The sequence below is a fragment of the Impatiens glandulifera genome, chromosome 8, assembly GCF_907164915.1.
Source record: "Impatiens glandulifera chromosome 8, dImpGla2.1, whole genome shotgun sequence".
Taxonomy (NCBI): domain Eukaryota; kingdom Viridiplantae; phylum Streptophyta; class Magnoliopsida; order Ericales; family Balsaminaceae; genus Impatiens; species Impatiens glandulifera.
In genome coordinates this window covers 29,655,380-29,679,561 of record NC_061869.1, presented here as the reverse complement: position 1 = coordinate 29,679,561, position 24,182 = coordinate 29,655,380, and positions in this window count along the sequence as shown.

Below are 24,182 nucleotides of genomic sequence, written 5' to 3'. Positions count from 1 at the left end.
AAATTATATCTATACAAGCATCACGATACAAACTCCCACTAAAGTTGTATATCATCTAAATATGCATTATCCATATGAACAATATGTTCATGAAAGACCTTGGATAGCAAATATTTAGAGAACTAATCCGTAATTTTAGAGTTTGTCCAAATATGCTCAATAGATAAGTAAACATTCCGAATTCTTTATTTTCCAAATAGTTCGACTTAGTCGAACTCATATTACTCTTAAAGTAAAAGAACTGCAAATTGTTGTCACGTAATATCTTTGGTGGTCTTTGTATATCATTCATAATTTGTAACCCCGTGACAAAACTTTGCAGTCAAATTCTTTAATTAGATGCCACAAAACACCTATAAATTATGCCATCATGTCGAAATAATTAGAGTGTTTTCTTAACACTATTACGAGAATTAATTCTTTAAACTAATAATTAAAATAAAATTATGTGACACGAATTTCCGATTATTTTGGTATCCAACAAAATTCGAATAAAAATACCAAATGATCTTTATACGATTCGATTTCATTATATGAGTATGTAATGTTTGTTCTTAAAATGTCACATTACTTGTTTGGTTGCTTTTTTAATGATCCAAACCATGATCCTTCAAGTATTTGTCCAATATCATAAATATACTTAATTTTTTTATTCATATAATCTTGAGCATACATTAGACTCTTATTTAATGAGTCTTTTGTATTTAAGGTTAATCTTGAAGTACTTAAGACTAAATTTGACTCTAGATCTTTTAGAATATCCAACAATTAACATCTAATAATTCTTTAGTCCAGTTTATTTTCATAAGGTCTAACCTTAACTGGACAATCCCAAAAGATTTTATTAGCTGTTTTAGTTGAAATTTTATTGCGTATACAAGTTGTAATTTTAAATTATTCTCTCAAACTAAATTAATTATATGAAGATATTCCATAAATGTTTGTTTCCAAATAAATAGTATCTGAAATAGTTATTTATTTCTTCATCTTTAATATGAATTGTCAATGCCCACGCCGATGTTTCTTTCACCATCAATTGACTTTTGACAATTAACTCAACCATACATCAACACATTTACTTTAGTAATACTAAGTTACCATAAAATGTGTATGAGTACTGAAGTTAAATTACTATTAGAACAAACAAAACAAACTATAATATGTATTCTTTTATGCACCACTTTCTTTAGTAATTTTCTTTTAGGTGCAATATCTATAATTCTTACAACTTCATTCTTTATTATGTATTAAGGTATTTGCTAAGTGAACACTATTTGTGTTATTTTTGTTTCAATCTTTTATTTTTCTTACACACAATTGATGTGAGTTCATATAGAGACTAAGTCTCCCTTTAGACAACTGCAATTCACATCAATTCACCGCTGAAGATATTTGGAGAGATATAACTTCGGATGGAAATGCACTCATTCAATCCTAGAGAGGAATCGAAATAAATGAAGAAAATAGAAAGCTCTACCAGATATAGGATATTTCGTTTGAATATGTCACAAGTAGAATAAAAGTAAAAACGTTGTAGGCGTTAATTGATTATTGTTGTTGTCTGTAATTGATCTTAAAATTTTGTATTTGTTTCCCACTTTTGGGTTATTTTTAATGAAATGACACTAAACTGTTTTTCCAAAAATAAATTAAGTGCAAATAAGAAAATTCAAATTAGATGCATGAGAATACATTAGTGTAACTCTGACTTTAATGCATTAATTTTGAAACAAAATAAAACATATATTATAGTGTATTTCTATTGAAATCTTTATTCTAATAATACCCTTAACAATTTTAACCCTTATAGATATAATTTTTTTAAAAAAACAAAAAATTCTAAATATGTCTTAAAAATTATATCATATAAAATGAACTTAAGATGTTGACAGGAAAAACATTTGTATAAGCAGAAGTGTTAACTTGATTAGATAACAAAACAAATGAACAACCATACTCACAAAATATTAATAATCACATAAATTAAAAATAATGGTACGTCTCATCATAAGATATCAAACGCAACATTAATATTTAGTCTTTGGACATTAAATAGTAACTTGCAAACGGTACTCTTTTGTAGTAATCAAATATTAACCATAAGTCATGTCAAACAATTGGTTAATCTTTGGATATTCCAATTATTCACATGGCCCACCGAATAATTGTTACGTGTTTATTACCACATGAGCATAATGTTATTCTGATCAATTATTAATCTTTCTTTAGGCCGATTAAATAACCACATGAAATACATACACATTACCTTCTTAATTTATAAAACATATTAACCTACACAAGAGAGCCTATTTGGGTAGGATGTTGCTTTAATTAATTGATTTATTAAATTAATAACTTATGTACATACTTTAAGTGTGTAACTCGATCAATTATTAAACTTGTTTTTGTCCGATTAATAATTGCATAGTTACAAACACAACCGTCTTAATCTTATAAAACAAATATGTTCTATAAATTAATAATTTGTACATTATTTAAATTTGCAATCCGACTAATTATTAACCTTTCTTTGGGGCGATTAACAACCGCATAATTACAAATTTAAGTGGGCCTAAAATTGTACCAAATTTTGAATGTGTTATTAATACCGAAAATCTGAATATTGTTTTATATATCAAAATTGCATAAATTTCATATGTGTTACACAAAACAAATAATTGTGATTTTACTAATCACTCAATTATTTCTTAATTTCAATCAACACAATATATACATAAAGACCGAAATATGTATATATATTCGAATGTGTAACTTAACATAATTGATTATTCATCCAAATATAATAATAATAAATAATTAAATAATCAATTATATAAATTACTAATATTCTAAATTTATCAATTATTAGGTTAATGATTTCCTTAATTCTTGATAAATAAGTTATTGATATTTATTTATTCTTTAATCGTAAATTATTATTAATAATAAAATAATAATATCTCTTTATTCTTGTCTTTTTTTTTCTTAATTTCTGAATATATTCATATAAATAATCAATACATTAAGTTCTTTATTCTTGATTTTTTTTTTTTTAATTTCTAAATATATTCATATAAATTAATTATAAATTAAATGTATTTATTCATTCGTTTTTATTCTAATCCATTAAATATACTACAATCTTAATGTAATCAATATTTATTATAAATATGATAAGAAACTATTTTTTTTTTTACTTAAGTGTCAGATAATAATGTATATACACATAATTTCATAATTTACTTTATTTCATAATTCCTAATTATAATTTTCATAAAATATTTTACCTTTATTCTTAATTGTATAGGAACATATTAATATATTAATAGTTATGTTAAGGATAAATATTACTTTAATCTTTAACTAATTAAAATAATAATTATTATTATTTTAATTCCATAATTAATAATATTTAGTCATAATTAATTATTATTTTTAGATTGAATTCCTCGAATAATTATAATAATTAATTATTAATCTAAAACTAAATTCCTTAATTAATACGGTTAAAATTCCTTATAAATTCTTAAATTCATAAATAATTCTGAATATATATATAATATATTTTTTAATTAATACTATAATTCCGTATAAAAATAAAACATTCATACCATTAAAACATTATTCCAATTAATCCTTAATTATATATTAATTTCTTAATTATATATATTTATATAATTAATGTCTAATTTTTTCCAGCTAATCTTGATTCCTTATTTTTTAATTATATCTTAATTTCTTATTTATATATATTTATACAATTAATGTCTTAATTAAGTTCTAAAATTTAAAATATAAATATATATATATATATATATATATATATATATAAACTTATGCATCCATACCATATATATGAAACCGAGGTTTTAAATCATTTATAATATATATATATATAAATACATATCATAATTATTAAGAATCATAATTAATTAAGAAAAATCAATGCATATACGTTTATGATGATAAGGAATAAAGAAATGAAATAAATATTCTGTACATATAAGTGAATTATATATTTAATAGCCTCTTAATCACTATAGCTCGTCAATAATTTTTTTTTGAATTCAACTTTGTTTTGGATTATCAGATTTTATTTCCTCTTCCATTCTACTTAAATTTATGTTTAGTCTAAACTAGAAACGTTTTCATTTATTAGGAATATATTAATTTATTATGTACTTATTCTATTTTAATTAATCGAACCTATTGAACTGTTTTGATCTAAGATTCACCAGTAGCATAGTATATTGTTCCATGGAGTGGAAGAAAAAAGTGTTTCCATGACTCTACCACCCATATAATATACAAAAAGAAACTCCGGATATTTGAGATCTTTCTCTTTGAATAAGATCTTAATTCCAGCGACGGTTTCATTAGATATCTTACAACTAGAATCCCTTCTTTTTTGCCGTTAATAACCAACGAATGGAAAGCGCTTTTCCTTGTGTGGATCCTATTTCAATGGGAACTTGATGAGTCGATCCACCTACACGTCTTGCTTTTACTGCTATATCGGGAGTTACTCCACGTATTGCTTGACGTAAAACAGATAGTGGATTTTTTTATGTATTTTGTTAAATCTTCGGGAGAATCGATGACTGTTGCACTGCTAGGACTAGTACATCTGAGAATTCTTAATTGGCTAGTTGGAAATAGCCCCAGGGTTATCTCTTAACGATCAAAGCGAGCCCTTGAAAAATCTGTTGTCGGACTTGATTAATGGCCCTTTGTTGTTCAAAATGAATGGTTTCATTTTTGTAATTTTCTAATTGTTTCAAAGTTTTAGAAGTTGAATTAATCAAATTCAATTTTTCTCGCTCTATTTTAGAGTACCCATTTACTCGAAACTGCTAATTAAAATATGTCTATGGTTAACTAATTGGCGGGCTCCGGGAATAGTCGAAGCCATACCTAATCGAAAAAGAGCCAAACTACTTGGCCATTAGGCCCAATGTGAGTAGGATTGCTTAACCATGTTTCATAGTTGGAAAAACGAGCACCGTGGAAATACATGCCAAGTAGTAGTATCAGGACCTTCTTTAGTTATTGTTCTTGAGAAATGACCGGATCTGGCCCATTCTTTAAAAAAGTTTTTATGGGATCCCTATATACCAAAATTTTAACTTCTGACCTTTCCCTCTAGGAATAGGAAAATCATGATCGGGATAGCGGACCAAAAGTTATGGGACTTGGACTTGGGTGTGGGTCTTTTATCGAAATGGAATGACCTTACTTTTTCTTTTTATTTATCGTTAATGGTGGAGGGAAAGGTCCTTCCGGCCGGTTGTGGGCCAAAAGGTGCATGTACGGTTCCGAAGAGATATAATTTTACCCGAATCAACCGACCTTATTAAGAAAGAATACTTTTTTTAGGCCAAGAAATATATATATATATATATATATATATATATATATATATATATATATATATATATATATATATATATATATATATATATATATATATAATTCACTTATATGTACACAATATTTATTTCATTTCTTTATTCCTTATCACATAAATGTATATGCACCATCATAAACGTATATGCATTAATTTTTCTTAATTAATTATGATTCTTAAGTTATACATATTATATGTATTTATATTGTCGAATGCATTATCTATTCCTTCATTCTTTATCATTTATACACCCATATTCTTTAGAAATATTAATTATTATTAAAATAATAATATAACATGCATATTTCTTGGGAAAAAAAAAGACTCATCTTTATCGTGCATCAATAATTTCGTGTTTAGATATTTATATCTTTGTGTTCTGGTTTGAATTTATTTCTAAAATTTCAAATTAACATATTTCTCAAGTTTTGTTGTTTATAATTTAGCAATTCAATCTATCATTATTAGTTCTAACCGAATTAGATCAAAAACATATATGAATGTCTATTTATTTTCTTAACAAATCTTATAAGCCTAAATCTCAATAGATCAACATAGAGAGAGCTAATACCACTTGTTAAAATCTTTAATATATATCTTTATTTCTTAAGTTTATAATCATTATACTCTATGTCGATAAATTAAGATAAACATAAGTTGCAGAAACGTACCTGAATCTGGAATGAAAAACGGTTCATTAAGCTGTTCTTCGTTATTTTCTTTTTCTTGATCTTCTTTTGATCTTGGATCTTCTCTTTCTTGGATTTTCTTGTTCTGAATCTGAACTTGGATCGGAATGTGGATCTTCTTGTTCTGAATCTGGACCTGGATCGGATTGTCTGATGTGGGTGGGTTTAAGCTTTCTAACCCTATATTGATAGCCCTCTTGAGTGTTCTTGAGAGATAGAACATAAACATTTTGTCTGATGAGATAAACAAATTAGGTAGACTATCTATATGGGACCTAGCCCTAATATACTTATTTATTATTCGTCCCATCAACGAAATAATATAATAAATGGTATTTATGTTTCTACACAAATATATCGTCATATTTATTATAGATGTCTAAATAAGCCTCATAATCTTTATACTTTAATATATCACTTTAATTGGGTTTTAATCTTTATTATAATAACAACTAATATACAATTATTAAATAATATATGTAACAAAATATTGGAAATAATTTAACAACCGCTGCTTCATCCAATGTAATTTGTACCATTGAATATCGTTGTACAGATTATAGCCCCTGTGTTGTTCGAGTTACGAATCGTCAATGGATCATTATCATATCGCTTCTTGCCGACCATTATTTTATCTGTTAGCGAATAATCAGACGACGATGAAGAACTATCGTTAGTTGTTTCTTCTATATCTCAGGTTTGTGAATAATCAGTTGACGAAGAAGAACTATTGTTGAACGCTTCTTCTTTATCTTCAACTTCTTGATCTTCAAAGTTTTCCTGCTCTGATACTATGAAATCGTTTGTTTCTTTGAGTTAGGGTTTAGAACCCAAAATAAGTAAGAGATAATGTTAGATAAATTCATACCGGTTCGAATAAACCTAACTCAAACAAACTTCCCATGCAGGAACAAGGAACCGGACCGGATGAACAGAAGAGAACCAACTGAAGAAACCGAACCGGTCAAGCTACCAAACCGATCAAGAGTATTCGGTACGTGACCGCACAGAGGAAGGATCGGCCAAAGCTCAAAACCGGAATCATCATACAGCCGATCAATCCACAAGGCAATCATAACCGGAAGAAGTCCGGTTACTTCACTATCAAAAGACATTCGGCCGAGTCAAGTGGCCAACCTAGGCCAAGTCAAGTGGCCGACTAGTACAAGAAGACACTTTGGGTATCTGTTGAGAATGATACCAAAGGAACAGACTGAATACTTCCATATCCATGCAAGTCTGAGGAAAGACTGTAGGCTGCAGAAAACAGTACTACCGGATCCTTCTACTTCGGGATAAGTCAGAAAGGAAATCTTCAAAGTACAGACAACTGTCCAAGCAGACAGTGCCTACATTGAGTAAAAGACAAATCCAGCAGGTTTGCTTTATAGACCGGCAGGTCTGAAATAGGATGCCAGGTCTGAGATTGACCGTCAGGTCTGAGGAGATGACCGGCAGGTCTGAGACACTGAATCACTTCATCTCTGATCAGCCAATCAGATTCAAGGCTTCGAAATATGACCGTTGGCATATTTCACCTATAAAAGGAGGCAGTTGAAGAAGAGTAAATGCGGGAAAAACATTGGGACAACAAGTTACGAAGTGGGACATCAAGTGAGACAAGTGAAGCGTTGAGAGCATTTACTACAAGTGATAACAGTGTGGTATTCTAAGAAAGCCTAAGTGCTAAATTCTAAGTGTGTGCTACAATTTCGGTGTGAATTGTAAGAGTGTTATCGAGCAGGAAATAAGTCTCGATCGAATTGTACTTGTATTCCTTAGTGAATATCCTTCTCGCGGTTTCGAGAGGAAGGGGTGACGTAGGAGTTTTATCTCCGAACATCCATAAAATCTGTTGTGTCATTTACTTTCTGCTGGCTTCATTATCAAACCGACTAACTTAACCATACTGAATATCCAGATTGCCGAAACCGACCCACCATTCTTCAAATCTCCATCATCCGAAACCGATTCCGCCTATCATACACGTGTACCGCTTCAACTTGAAAGCAAACCTCTTCCGCGCTTGAACCTAGTTCAAGGGTTTGTGACAGGTTGTGTAGTATTGAAACCCCGGTGTTAATCTCTAACCGGATTAACCACCACCCTACGAGTAAGAACCGCTAACCGGTCCAACCCCCGGTCCACCAGCGGCAACCTAGATCCTAACAATTGGTATCAGAGCAGGCAGTTTCAATACTCAAGCAAACATGTATCAAGATAGGCCTCCAATGCTAGAAGGTGAAGACTTCGCCAACTGGAAGGCACGGATGTATCTACATCTAATCACCTTGGACGATGAGATGGAGTCCATTCTGACCGAAGGACCGATAGTTATCAACAAGGAAAGAAAGGAATGGACGGCTGACGATAGAAGGAGAAACAATCTGGACAACCATGCAAGAAACCGGATCTCTAACAGCGTGGACAGAAACACATATTGCAAGATTAGAGACTGCAAAACCGGAAAGGAGACATGGGACACCGTTATCCAGATCTTTGAAGGAAATGAAAGAACAAAAGAAAACAAGATAATGGTGGCCACCCAGAAGTTTGAAAGTTTGAAAATGAAACCAGGAGAGACAATGAAGGAATACAGTGACCGGTTCACTGGTGTGTTAGATGAGCTTGCAACACTTGGAAAGAAGTACGACAACAAAGAGGTTATCATGAAAGCACTGAGATCTCTTCCAAGTGCGTGGGATATAAAGACAATGGTAATGAGGGAATCAAACTGCCTAAATAAGATGAAGCTGCACGATGTCTTCGAAGATCTAAAGGCATATGAGTTTGAAATGAGGTCCAGAACTGAAGAAGAAGTCTCGGCCTCAACCTCAACCAGAGCATTGATCACACCTATGGAACCGGTTGCTCCTGCTCCTGCACCCATCAGAACAGCCGAACAGTTTACTGAGGATGCCATGGCCATGCTCGCACAAAAGTTTGGAAGGTTCATGAAAAGGAACCAACCAACGAACTACAACTACGGCGACAAATCCAATGTAAGATGTTATAATTGTAACTGTTTGGGTCATTTTAAATGGGAATGCAGGAAACCAAAGAGGGACACTCGGAGACCGGATAACCAAGACAGCCGGAACAACTACCAACAAACCAGTGAAGGAAGTGAGGTACCGAAAGCATTAATAGCCGACGATGGAGGAAGTCTGTGGGCTCGCAGTGACAGCGACGATGAGCTCATGTGCCTCATGGCAAATGAGGAACAGGTATTTGATTCTCCCTATGATGAATTTACTAAAGATGAGTTATATGAAGCGTTAAATGACATGGTAGAAGAATATAAGAACCTACTGACCATGTTACCTACACATCTCAACATCAAGACCGATCCTATAGTACCAATCCCAATAGAACCAGAGGTACCTATCATCACCAAACCGGAAATCATACAACCTGATGATACTCACACCCTAGAAACCGAGTTAGATTCCAAGATCGAACAACCTAGTGAACCGACTAGAGAGCTAACCGAGGAAGAGAATGCCCGATTCCAATATACGATGGCCGCCTATAAGAGATCCAGTGATATAGTAAAGGATATGAATAAACACTATAGGCATCCTCGTTGTAAGCGTGGTCTAGGATACACAGGGAATAGCTCTAAAGACCGAAAATCTATAGAGAAATCAAGACTCACAAAAGGAAACCTCCCATTCATTAAATTCCTTAAGAGCACCTGGACAGCCGAAGAAGAGGAGACCGCATACTATAGGGAAGAGAAGCTAAAATACGATTATGTTGGTCCAACCGACTCATGGCTTGACCTTGAGAAAAGAAAAGCCGAAATCCTCAAATATAAGAAAGACTTCCCTGAACCGCGTAGGTCAAACCACAGATTACCAAACCAAAGACGACCTCCATTTAGGACATCTGATGGAAAACCGAAATACACCAGACCGAGTGTCAAAAGGACAGTTAAGACCCTAGCAAAGAAAACTGTCCGGTTCATCAAGGTTTGGGTACCTAAGGGACTAATCGCATGTGGACCCAAGTAAATGTGGGTACCAAACACTTGTAAATATGTACATTTTGCAGGATCCAAAGAAACGGCTAGGAAACTCCGAATGGTTCTTGGACAGCGGTTGCTCCAGGCACATGACCGGGAATAACAATTTGCTAACCGACATCAGACCTGTAACCGGTGCTCTAATTACCTTCGGTGACAACTCGAAAGGTAAAACCGTGGGCAAGGGTAAGATTGTTCATGGTAATCTAACCATTGATAATGTACTTTTAGTTGAAAACCTAAAGTTCAATCTGCTTAGCATTAGTCAGATGTGTGATGCTGGATATACTGTAGAATTCCTTAAACATGCATGCTTAGTCAAGAACTCTCAAGGCATCACACTACTAACCGGAAATAGAATAGGTAACATATATAAGGTAGACTGGAAAACTAAAGTAGAACATCCTATATGCATGATAGCTAAGACCGATCAAACCTGGTTGTGGCACAAGAGACTAAACCATCTAAACATGAAAACCTTAAACTACATTCGCGGTAAAAAGCTAGTTGAAGGTATTCCTGATATGGTATTTAACCAGGATAAGGTTTGCTCGGCATGTCAAATGGGTAAACAGACTAGATCATCTTTTAAGAGTAAAGGAAATATTCAATCTAGTCGGTGTTTAGATCTTCTTCATATGGACCTATTTGGACCGATTCAGGTCGTCAGCCTAGGAGGCATGTTATATACCATGGTAGTTATAGATGATTATTCCAGATTTACATGGGTAATATTTCTACCATCTAAACGTGAAACCGCATCTAATTTGATCACACTTCTCAAACGTCTGCAAAATGATAAATCTGTTCGCATTAATAGTATTCGTAGTGATAGAGGTACCGAATTTACTAATAGTACCTTAACTGCTTATCTTGATGAATCCGGCATTAGACACGAGTTGTCTAGTGCTAGGACTCCTCAACAGAATGGCCTGGCCGAGAGAAGAAACCGGACTCTCAAGGAAGCCGCACGGTCCATGATAGCCGACTCCGGCATTGCTCAGAAATTCTGGGCTGAGGCTATCAACACTGCATGCTATACACAAAACCGCTCTTTGATAAACAAATTTCATAACAAAACACCATATGAGGTTTATTTCAACAGAGTTCCTAAACTTAAATACCTCAGGATTTTCGGTTGTAAATGCTACATTCATATAAATGGTAAAACCCAACTCACCGCTTTTGATGCAAAGACTGATACCGGCATCATGCTAGGTTACTCGGCAGTGAGTAAAGCGTATAGAGTGTATAATGATAGAACTGCAACCATGGAGGAAACACTTCACGTTGTTTTCGATGAATCGGTTGAAAGCAATTCTGCCTCGTGCTTTGATCTACACAACAGATTGGAAAATAATAATATCCATTCTGACAGTGAAGATGAGACTCCGGTCTTCAGGCGGTTTGTCCATGACCTAATGGGTAACATTGATACCCAGCCGGATCAAGCTGTTCCACAACAGGAAGCTGACACTTCGGTTCAATCCGAAGAAGTCGGTCGGTCTGACAATCTCGTTCAGCCTACCGACAAGTCTAGCCTTGATCAATCAAATGGCAACCTGGTAGACATCCCTGAGCTGAATCTCAGAAGAAACAGTAAACATCCTCCTGAGCAAATTATAGGTGACCCTTCAGAACCTGTTCGAACTAGGCGTCAACATCTGGAGGAATACTTTAATTCCGCCTTCATATCCCAGATTGAGCCGAAAAGAATAGATGAAGCATTGTCAGATCCGGACTGGATCTTGGGAATGCAAGAAGAGCTAAACCAGTTCGAGAGTAGTAAAGTCTGGTACCTAGTTCCCAGACCGAAAGATAAATCGGTCATAGGAACAAGATGGGTATTTAGAAATAAACTCAATGAGGACGGTCTGGTCACGAGGAACAAAGCCAGATTAGTGGCTCAAGGCTACAAACAGGAAGAAGGCATTGACTTTGAAGAGTCATTTGCTCCTGTAGCCAGAATAGAAGCTATTAGGATCTTTCTAGCTTTTGCGGCTTTCAAAAACTTCAAAGTTTTTCAAATGGATGTTAAAAGTGCATTTCTGAACGGTGATCTACGTGAAGAAGTGTACGTTGAACAACCACCCGGTTTCAAAAATGCTGCATTTCCAAATCATGTATACCGGCTAAACAAAGCTTTATACGGTCTGAAGCAAGCACCTAGAGCCTGGTATGATACATTAACCGCATTCTTATTAGAGCATGACTTTACCATTGGCTCGGTGGACAAAACTTTGTTTAAATTTGAGAAGAAGGAACATATCCTGCTTGTTCAAATTTATGTAGATGATATTATTTTCGGTTCCACCGACCCCAATCTTTGTGACAAATTTTCGAAAATGATGACTGACAAATTTGCAATGAGTATGATGGGAGAATTGAGTTTCTTCCTAGGTCTTCAGGTTAAACAATTCAAGGAAGGAACCTTCATCAGCCAACCGAAATATACCAAGGAGCTGCTAAAGAAATTCGGTATGGACACATGCTCCTCGGCGGCTACTCCAATGAGCTCCTCCATTAAACTGGACAGGGACGATGAAGGTCAATCTGTAGATCAGATTGCGTACCGAGGCATGATAGGTTCCCTACTATACCTGACAGCGAGTAGACCGGATATCCTATTTGCAGTTGGTGTGTGTGGGAGATTCCAGGCAAATCCAAAGCAATCCCACTACACGGCCGCAAAGAGGATACTGAAGTATCTGAAGGGCACTCCTGATGTCGGTCTGTGGTACCCAAAGGACTCGTCCTTTAATCTAACTAGTTATTCAGACGCAGATTATGCAGGGTGCAAGATTGATAGGAAAAGCACAAGCGGAACATGTCAGTTCCTAGGTGACCGACTGGTGTCATGGCACAGCAAGAAACAGACATCGGTGGCTACATCAACCGCGGAAGCTGAATACTTGGCGGCCGGAAGCTGCTGCTCTCAACTCCTCTGGATCCAACAGCAGCTGAAGGACTTCGGTATTATAGCCGAAGAATCCCCGATATTCTGTGACAACACAAGTGCCATTGCAATTAGCTACAACCCGGTTCTCCACTCCAGAACCAAGCACATCGACATCAGACATCACTTCATTCGAGAGCATGTCACACTGAAGCATATCCGGCTGGAATACGTATCGACCGATCAGCAAGTAGCCGATATCTTTACGAAGCCGCTGCAGGAAGCTAAGTTTTCTCAATTTAGACTTACTCTCGGATTAACCGATATTAGCCAAATCCTTCCAAAGGATACTTAAAGAAAAGTCGGTTCAGACAGACAAACCGGTAACTCTTCCTAAGATGTTGAACTTTGAATCTTATGGGTGTCTGTGGAAGAACCGCCCAGTTTATCAGATAGAGTAAACCGACCGGTCACTTGGTGCATGCACCACGTAACCGCATCGGGATGAACAACTGAAAGCTGACCGGTTCGGAAGAAGGCTATCCCAGATTATTTGAAATTCAAACAAAAGAGGAATAATTATCAGAGGTTAAAGGTCTCTGTTCTGCATCATTACCTTTTAGAATAAACCTGGTCGTGCCTAAAAAGACGTGAAGATCTTTTGATATCTTTCATAGTCCAGGCCTATGACCGACACCTAGACCTGCAAAGTTACCTATTTTATGCAAAGACTCTTATCCTGCAGTTAATATACATCACCTCACTTAATGCCCGGACAATAGGCTAGCCCCAAACCAGTATTTAAAGAGAGCACTCTCTCACTCAAACACTCACAAAACAAAAACACCCTCTCTATCACTAAGGTAAAAACACCCTTCTTTCTCTAAGGCAAAATGTCTACCTTCACAAATATCTTACAAGTGAACTTCAAATCATGCTCCAGTACAGATCACTATGATCTGTATCGAATGATCAAACAGCTGGAGGATACCGGCCTCCAGTACTTCCTGGATGATAATCAACTCATCTATCCTCAGTCCGTCATTGAATTTTTCAACAATGCCAGGGTGTACCGGGGCACACCCTACTTCAACACCCACATTCAATCAAAAGTTGGGGGTGCCATCTTTGACTTCACCGAGCAAGACTTTGCTCGGTGCTTCAATCTGCCCAAACAAGGGCTCACGGACCTCCATCCTCCAGCCGACACCAAGGCTGAAGTCTCTCTCTCCCTCTCTCGGTCAGATGAGCCCGTCGATGATCATGGCTCCAAATACCCCTTAAGGGCTGAATACCAGCTCCTCAATGACATAATCGGGAGGAGCATCCTCGGAAAAGATGTAACCCACACATATTGCACGGTAACGTTCAATATGATGGCGGCCATCATAACAAGGACGCCGGTCAACTGGTCCAGGGTGCTGTTCGATGCCCTGATCTGGATAATCGGCACCAGGTCGGTGGCGTTCATCCCCCAGATCAGCCGACTGTTTGAAGAGCTCGGGGTCCCAACCTGTCCAGGCGAAGGTTTGGACCGCAGCCAAGTGTTCACCAAGGAAATCATCGACTCGTTCTACGATCGGGTTGAAGAGAGGAGGAACCGTTAAGTCACTCCTTCTTGCATCCGGTCATTTTGCCTCGTGCACCGGATGTATTATTATTCAACTCAAATCTGACCATATCGGCTTCATCCATGTCCACTTCGGTTTTATTTCTGTTTTTCATTTCTGTATGACATATTTCGGCTTTATCTCTACCACTTTCGGTCTCTATCTAATCAATGTTGTTTATGTGATAAATGCACTTAATGAGATAATCTTATTTAATGAGATAACTCCCAACCACCTACATCTTTACTTTCCAACTAATCTGGTTGCTTCCCAACTACCATTTACCTCGAGACTTGCAATCTGCTCCTTCCCCATGCATCATTAAAAGGGAAAGATTCTCTTCCTTAATAAGACAAAACTGACAATCAATGCACAGATTTTCCCTCCAAAACCGATCCTATTTAAGAAGTCATCCTCCTCTCACTCTACCACATCCAAAATCACTAGTATTTCTATTGAATCTCTCTCTCTCTACATCATAATCATGCCAAGCCGAACTTTGGGCAATTTTCTAAGTGTTGACTTCGGCTCATGCTTGGCCGAATGGGACTATGACCATCCAAAGAAACACATGTTTGAAAGTCTCATTGTTACCGGTCTTCAAGCCTTCCTTGACGAATCCGGTCCCATACTGACTGAGGATGTCAAGGAATTTTTCAGAAATGCCATCAACTGGGGAGATCGCATTGTAACCACTGTAAGGAATCATACCTTCCGGCTTGATGAAGCCGAATTTGCCTCCCTCTTCAATCTGCCCAAAGAAGGGTTCTCTGATTTTCCGGCCATGGAGGGATCTGATGAATACTACTATGGGTTCCGCTGCTCTACAACCTTCGATCCGGTGGAACCCCATGGGTTAAAAACCCGTCTCGGTCGCAGCACTCAGCTACTTCTTGAGATTGTCACTCGGTCCATTCTGTGCCAATCTGTAAATCAGCGGTATTCAAAGAATACCTATAATATGATGACTCACATCTACAACCACACGCCCATAAATTGGGCAACGGTTCTCTATCAAATCTTGAGGAAAATGGTGCGGACCAAGAAGGGTCTCGGCTTTGCACCCCACATCAGCAGGTTGATTCTCAAGTACCGGCCAGATTTTGGACCGGGCACACCGGCATCCCCCTCAAATATCCTCGATAGAGATGCCGTGGTGGAAAAGTATTCCAAAATGGTGCTTACTGCTTAAACATCTTTACTTAAATGTCTTTCTTTTGTCCTATCGGTTTCCATTCTAATAAAATATCGTTTCAGTTTTAATGATCGCTTCTCTTTACTCTTTGTATCTATCTAACATAACCGGCTTAATATCGTTCGTATCCGGTTTCATAAAATCTGCTTAAAACTGTCAAACACCGATCCATCAAAATACCTGAATAAGTTTAGAAACCGATTATCCATTCGGTCTCAAAGAAATGAAAACGTCATCCATGACATAGGCTAAGTGTTTTGGAGGGAAAATTCCCGCCCAAAACAGCCGCCCACAGTTTTCGGTTTCCCGCCCACAATCTGGCGTCCTTTCGTTTTGGAGGGAAAATTCCCGCCCATTCATGATGGGACGGTTGGATCCCCGAACCGTGACTATAAAAGGGGGTCTTCGGTCATTCATTTTACTCTCACGCGAATTCACTTTATCTCTCTAACTTTTCTAAATTCTTCGAAGCCGATTTCTCTCATTCTCAAACTCCTCAAACATGGGTCGCGATTCGGTACTGTTCAAACTATACTCTCAAGTGGACTTTGAAGAGATTCGGCAGCATGGAACAACCAAGGCAAAAGAAGTAACTGACCGACTGATTAAAACCGGTCTGGGATACTTTCTGGAGGGACCTCACGTAATCTACAAGGACGCGGTTGAAGAGTTCTTCAGAACCGCAACCATCTCCTACGATAGAATCCTCGCAACGGTTTGCGGTTCCCAAGTTGAGATCACCGAAGCCGTGGTGGCCGAGAGTTTGCGTCTTCCAACTACCGGCATGGACGCAACAGCAGAGATGGACGATGATATCTTTAAGATGGCTTGCCGCCGTTTATCAGCAACCAACGAGCCGGTCACCACATCCGGAAAGAAACAGATGTTGAAACCGGAGCTTATCCCGGCATGTGACGTCTTTGCCAGGGCGATACTGGCAAGAGGAGGAAATTTCAGCAATCTGACCAAAGACAAAATCAAAATGATTTTTCGTCTGATGGAAGGAACAGAGGTGAACTGGGCAAGATCGGTCTTCAGCAATCTCATGGACATGGTAAGACCAGACTCAGACAGGTCGTGGGGGTACGCCGTACAACTCGGCAAGATCTTCTTACATCTAAACATCAACGTCGGTCCCGGTGTTGGGATAATAAAACGTAGCATCATCCGATCAAGGCATTTTCTTCCAAGAAAGCAGTCGGCCTCAAGTTCCACAGGTGGCCGAAAGAAGAAAGCCGCAAAGAAAAATACCCCGGCAAAAGCAAGCACCGGAAGAAAGAGAAAAGAAAAGGTCATTTTCGAAGACCCACCTCAACAAACAGAGGATGAGGAGTGGGCCGATGAGGAAGCCGACACAGATGGAACCGAAAATAAAACGGACCATGACGATGATCTTTCGGCTCGAAGTCCGAACGATGCCGAACATAGTATAAATCCTGAAACCACCGAGGGTGAGGACGGGGTTGACACAGGTGCCAATGATGAAGGCCTCAGCAGGGAAGAAGCCGATGAGGCCGAGGCCGAAAGATTAGCCCAGAATATCTTTCAGGGCATCATCAGGCGGGATGAGGACGTTATAGGCTTATACTTGGAGTGGCATGAGCACCGCTTCAACACGAACTATAAGGACATCATGACGGACTTGAACCAAGAGGATTGCTTCGCCAGGTTGGAGGATGTGGAGGCCATGATCCTAAGTCTCACAAAATCCAATTCAATTCACGAGGTACAATGCCGAACCTGTCTCCTAATACCGAGAAGTCATCTTCGGAGCTTAAAGAAACGTATTAGGAAGATTAAAGAAGAGTATGCCGAAGGGGGGTCGGTGTGTACGGTGGCGCCACAAGTATTATCGAAGCTTGAACAGGGCAAAAAGGAAATACGACGAGAAATAAAGCGACTGGAAGCAATATGCATCCAAAAGCAAGTACCGGTCTATAATGTTCCGGTAATCGAAGAATTTCCAGTCGACGATCAAACACCTTCGAGGGAGGTTGAGTCCCCGATGTTGGGAGCTTTGGAACCGATACCGACATTGGAGGATGCGGTTCCAAACCCAGACGATGCGGTTCAAGACCTGGAAGCTGAGGTACCGACTTCAAAAACTGTTGAGGTACAAAGTTTAGAAAATGTCGAAGTACCAAACTCAGAAATTGAGGTAATAAACTTAGAGGATTCGGCTCAATTAGAACCTCCAAATGAAGAGGAGGCACCGATAAATCTTGATGAAAGAGCCGATCCTAATCCAACCGAGCAGTCCCCTCCCACTCCACCACCGGAAGCCACCGTTTCAGTTCCTCCTAAGGAATGGATTGAAGACCGGCTCCAAGAGTTTGAAGCATCCGTTTCGGGGCGGATTGCTGAGCAACTCAAGAAATTTGAAGTGTCCACATCGGGGCAGGTTGAAGACCGGCTTCAGAAATTTGAAGCATCAATATCAGAGCAGATTGATGACCGCATACTTGAACACAACGTCTCTAAGCTTCAACCGCTCAAGGATAGATGCGAGAACATTTTCGATACGGCCATGAAGTTCGCGGATGTGACAAAGAAGGTTGTGGATCATCATCAAGCATGCCTAGCGGAACTCAGCACCGGACTATGGGAAGAGGCCGGTGAGCGAGCAAACTGTGCTCAGCATATTGTAGCTCTGGAGGGTCTCACTTCGGAATTAAAGAAGGATTTCGAACGGGTCGACCCAACAATTGAACGGGTCTCGGTGCTGGAAAAGACAAATGAGACTCTCGTGGCCGAGGTAAAGGCACTTACTGCACAAATGGCCGAAATTCTGAAAGCTAAGGAAAACGCGGATGCTGCGGCTATAGAAGCCGATGCTCTGGTTGCTAAGAGAGTCCAGGAAAGGCTGGACGCCGAAGTTAGCAGAGATAAAGGGGCGCCGCGATCGTCTCAGCTGACCGAAGCCGAAGTAGAGGCCGAGAGAATAAGAAGGGCTGAGATCATGTATCCAGGGTATGCTGAGCAAATAGCAAGACAAGCTGCGGATGATGCCGAACGGCTGGAGAGACAAAAACGTGGGCTGGAAGAGTTCTCCGAAGCAAACAAGAAAAAAAAGAAAGTGGCCCCCTCTGCTTCAGCACCGGTCGCCTCCGCCTCAGCACCAAAGAAAAGAAAGAAGCCGGCTCCTAAGAAAGTTCGGATTGTGGAGATGCTCAATACAATTTCTGACCCGGTCGAGACGGGTACTTCGCAGCAAGACGACCAAGTCGAGGATGAATTCGAAGAACAGCTGCGGTCCAGATCTAAACGACCACGACACTCCACGCAACCGCAAACGCAACCGCAAACGCAACCGCAACCGCCACCGCAACCGAAGAGAAAGAAGAGTGCCTACGAATTCACGGACTCGGAATAGGGACTATCCTTCTTTTTCTCACTTGTCTTAGTATTTTTGCTTAGTCTTTTCCGGTTATCTATAAATATATAAAGTTATTTTTGAATACCGGCCTTATTTTGCATTTCTACATAATTTTGATAATTTTTAAATAAAATAATCAAAAAGGGAGAAATTGTTAGATAAAAGATAGAGACTCTTCTTCCAAACTCCCTCCCTCAAATTTTTCGAAAAATTCTCTAAGTCTTTTTCAAAAATCGGCCAAACAAAACAACCGGCCTACGGTTGCAAACTTACATAATTTTGATAATTTTAAATAAAATAATCAAAAAGGGAGAAATTGTTAGATAAATTCATACCGGTTCGAATAAACCTAACTCAAACAAACTTCCCATGCAGGAACAAGGAACCGGACCGGATGAACAGAAGAGAACCAACTGAAGAAACCGAACCGGTCAAGCTACCAAACCGATCAAGAGTATTCGGTACGTGACCGCACAGAGGAAGGATCGGCCAAAGCTCAAAACCGGAATCATCATACAGCCGATCAATCCACAAGGCAATCATAACCGGAAGAAGTCCGGTTACTTCACTATCAAAAGACATTCGGCCGAGTCAAGTGGCCAACCTAGGCCAAGTCAAGTGGCCGACTAGTACAAGAAGACACTTTGGGTATCTGTTGAGAATGATACCAAAGGAACAGACTGAATACTTCCATATCCATGCAAGTCTGAGGAAAGACTGTAGGCTGCAGAAAACAGTACTACCGGATCCTTCTACTTCGGGATAAGTCAGAAAGGAAATCTTCAAAGTACAGACAACTGTCCAAGCAGACAGTGCCTACATTGAGTAAAAGACAAATCCAGCAGGTTTGCTTTATAGACCGGCAGGTCTGAAATAGGATGCCAGGTCTGAGATTGACCGTCAGGTCTGAGGAGATGACCGGCAGGTCTGAGACACTGAATCACTGCATCTCTGATCAGCCAATCAGATTCAAGGCTTCGAAATATGACCGTTGGCATATTTCACCTATAAAAGGAGGCAGTTGCAGAAGAGTAAATGCGGGAAAAACATTGGGACAACAAGTTACGAAGTGGGACATCAAGTGAGACAAGTGAAGCGTTGAGAGCATTTACTACAAGTGATAACAGTGTGGTATTCTAAGAAAGCCTAAGTGCTAAATTCTAAGTGTGTGCTACAATTTCGGTGTGAATTGTAAGAGTGTTATCGAGCAGGAAATAAGTCTCGATCGAATTGTACTTGTATTCCTTAGTGAATATCCTTCTCGCGGTTTCGAGAGGAAGGGGTGACGTAGGAGTTTTATCTCCAAACATCCATAAAATCTGTTGTGTCATTTACTTTCTGCTGGCTTCATTATCAAACCGACTAACTTAACCATACTGAATATCCAGATTGCCGAAACCGACCCACCATTCTTCAAATCTCCATCATCCGAAACCGATTCCGCCTATCATACACGTGTACCGCTTCAACTTGAAAGCAAACCTCTTCCGCGCTTGAACCTAGTTCAAGGGTTTGTGACAGGTTGTGTAGTATTGAAACCCCGGTGTTAATCTCTAACCGGATTAACCACCACCCTACGAGTAAGAACCGCTAACCGGTCCAACCCCCGGTCCACCAGCGGCAACCTAGATCCTAACAGATAATCTTGAAGATTGAGAATAAAATCACCGATCTATTTCATTAGAAACTTTCCATTTATAAAAGGGATAAAGTTACAATTGTCCTTAAACTTTTATTAATACATAAAAAAACACATCAAACTTTCTAAACACTATTTTATAATTCTTACAATGCTTCCTATCATAACGCTAAAGAACCCCTTTCAAAAAAAGGACAAAAAATACTTTTGATTTACCAAATCAAACGACGATGCTGCTTTGGAAGGGGTGGATTAAAAAGGAGATTTGGGGGAAAAGAAAAATGGGCAAGAGGGCGATAGTGAGTTCTTCAGACACTTCAACTACTGGAGATATAGCTCTCTTTTGTTCTAGGACTGATTCAAGGATCCCCTAAGAGATCTGTAAGCTCTACAAGACTGTTAATCTGTTTTAGTTCATGATGTAACACTTTAAAATCCTGAAAATCGATTGAATGAAGATGTCATTTCTTATGTTTTAATTGTCTTTGTCTTGATTTTTATGGTATAGTATAGATGTATGTATATTATTTGATGATCATGAGTTTGACTTTGATTCAAATGGATAAAATGAACTAGGAATGAAGATTTAAGATCAAATACTGAGAGCTTATTTATGTGCAGGCTATAGTTTAAGATTGTATATTGTGTAGTATGTTCTAAGTATGGTTAATGTATTCTACTTCTAAATGTGATGTATGACAATGTGAATTGATGTGAATGTGTATGATTTGGAAGTAAAATATTCAACTTCAGAATTTAGAAAATGGCAAAGTTTGGTTTGTTCGAGATATCTTTGAAAAACAACAAAAACCTTTATGTTTGAAAGTTGCTTTTGATTTTTAAAGAAATCAGTTTTCTTTTTGATGTTTAAGTTTATGATGGTTGTCTGATTTGTGTTCAGAAAGTTACAATTGGTGTTTGCTTGTTAGTTGGAGGCTTTATAGGAGTTTTTTTGTTCTAATTTTGGTGAGCAGTCTCCAAGTGAAATTTATAAATGTTTTGTTTGAAAGACATTCATCAACTTACTATTGAAAAATAGTGTGCTGAAAAATGTGAATTTTTCTTGTATTTGAGATTTTGATAATGCTACTATTTGGAAAAAAAATTATTATGTTGTGTATGTGTGTTTGAGGCCAAGAAGGATTGGTTATCACCACCAGAAAAAGAAGTGGAAAACGTCGTTTGTCAGGCAAGCAAGAAAAAAAAAAGTAAAGCCAGTTTGGTTTATGTTTCTTTTCTTTTTAATTATTGTCTTTTGTTTCTCTTTAAATTCAAAATGCTCTAATATTCTTTTTAGAACCCATTTGGTTCTTTCCTTTACTTTCACATTTATTTTATTCTCAAAATGTGTATTAAGAAAATTCCAAAAATTATATAAAATACAAAAAAAAAAATCATTTCTAATAAAAACAATATATATATATATATATATATATATATATATATAAATAATAAACTCAAATATAGGTTTGTTTGGATTCAATTTCTTTTTAAACTAACTTTTTTTTATTACATTTATTTTTTAAGCTTCATTTCTCGCTAACAAGTAATAGCATTTTATTTTATTACATTACGTTTTAGATTTAGGATCATGATATAGACGCATGCCCTAGGAATAAAATGATACAAAATTATACACATGTTTAGGCTTTGATTACCTTTAGACACATTCCCTATGATTGGATAAATAATAATGTGTAAATATTATTATTTTTTTAAATGCTCAAAAGTTTAAATTAGAGACGGTAAAATGACAGACAATCGCATAGTGTATAGTGTGATAACCTTTTCTCACGTGTAACAAAGCACCGAATCAAGAATAAAATCTCTAAAATACGTTTGAACACGTAGCCTATTTTTTCTTTCATAATTTATCGAATAGTAAATTAAGTGATGACTATACAAAAGTCAAAAATATTTTTTTTAAATACACTCTAGTCAAGCCTAACAATTTAGTTAATGAGACTAAGATAAGTTATAAAGCATGGCTATCTAGTATTGAAAACCTAAATGTGATTATTCCACTATTAGTATATAATATTTTAAAGACCTTATCTTATATTATTTATATTTAATTTTTTATTTGTAATTCTTAAAAACTTGAATCATCCATTCTTTTTATTCTAAGTATTTAATATATATATATATATATAGTATGATCTAATATTAGGTGTTTAAATTTTATTAAATAATTATATACTTAAATATTTTATATATTTATAAAAAATATAATCTAAAAAATAATAATATTTTACATATAACAAAATAATAGTAATAATAATTCTTTAATAAATTCAAACATTAAACCAAAAACTGCAATTTTATCACATATATATATTCTCATTCTCCACGTCTATCTATTATATTTCTTTCTTTGAAGAAAATTCTCCATAACTTTTAATATATATATATAGCGGTGGGAAAAATTATCGATATTATAAGTATATCGAAAATACTGTATCGTAATTTATCGGAAATATTGATATTTTAGGTATACCGAAATAAAGGTAAGGTATGATATCGTTACCGAAATTATTTGTAAGGTAAATGTTAGGATCTAGGAAGCCGCTGGAGGACCGGGGGTTGGACCGGTTAGCGGTTCTCACTCGAAGGGTGGTGATTAATCCGGTTAGAGATTAACACCGGGGTTTCAATACTACACAAACTGTCACAAACCCTTGAACTAGGTTCAAGCGCGGAAGAAGTTTGTTTCAGGTTGAAGCAGCACACTTGTATGATAGGCAGAACCGGTTTCGGATGATGAAGGTTACAGAAAATGATGGGTCGGTTTCGGTAACTTGGTGATTCGGCTTTTAGTAAAGTTAGGTCGTTTATAGCGGTACGGGTCGGTTAGATAATGGAACCGACAGAAAGTAAATGACAAGACAGATTTTATGGATGTTCGGAGATAAAACTCCTACGTCACCCCTTCCTCTCGAAACCGCGAGAAGGATATTCACTAAGGAATACAAGTACAATCCGATCAAGACTTATTTCCTGCTTGATGACACTCTTACAATTTGAACCTAAATTGTAAAATACACACTTCAACTTTAGCACTTAGGCTTTTTCTAAAATACACTGTTTGGAACTTGTAAATTAAATGCTCTTAGAATCTCTTGTTATCCCACAGTATGTCACCTTTACTCTTCTTCAACTGCCCCCCTTTTATAGATGAAATATGCCAACGGTCATATTTCACTTCCTTGAATCTGACTGGCTGAGCAGAGGTTCAGTGATTCAGTGATTCAGAGTTTCAGACCCTGCGGTCGTCTTTTCAGACCTGACGGTCAACCTCAGACCTGGCGGTCTGTTCTTCCGGTGTGTAAGACAAACCTGCTAG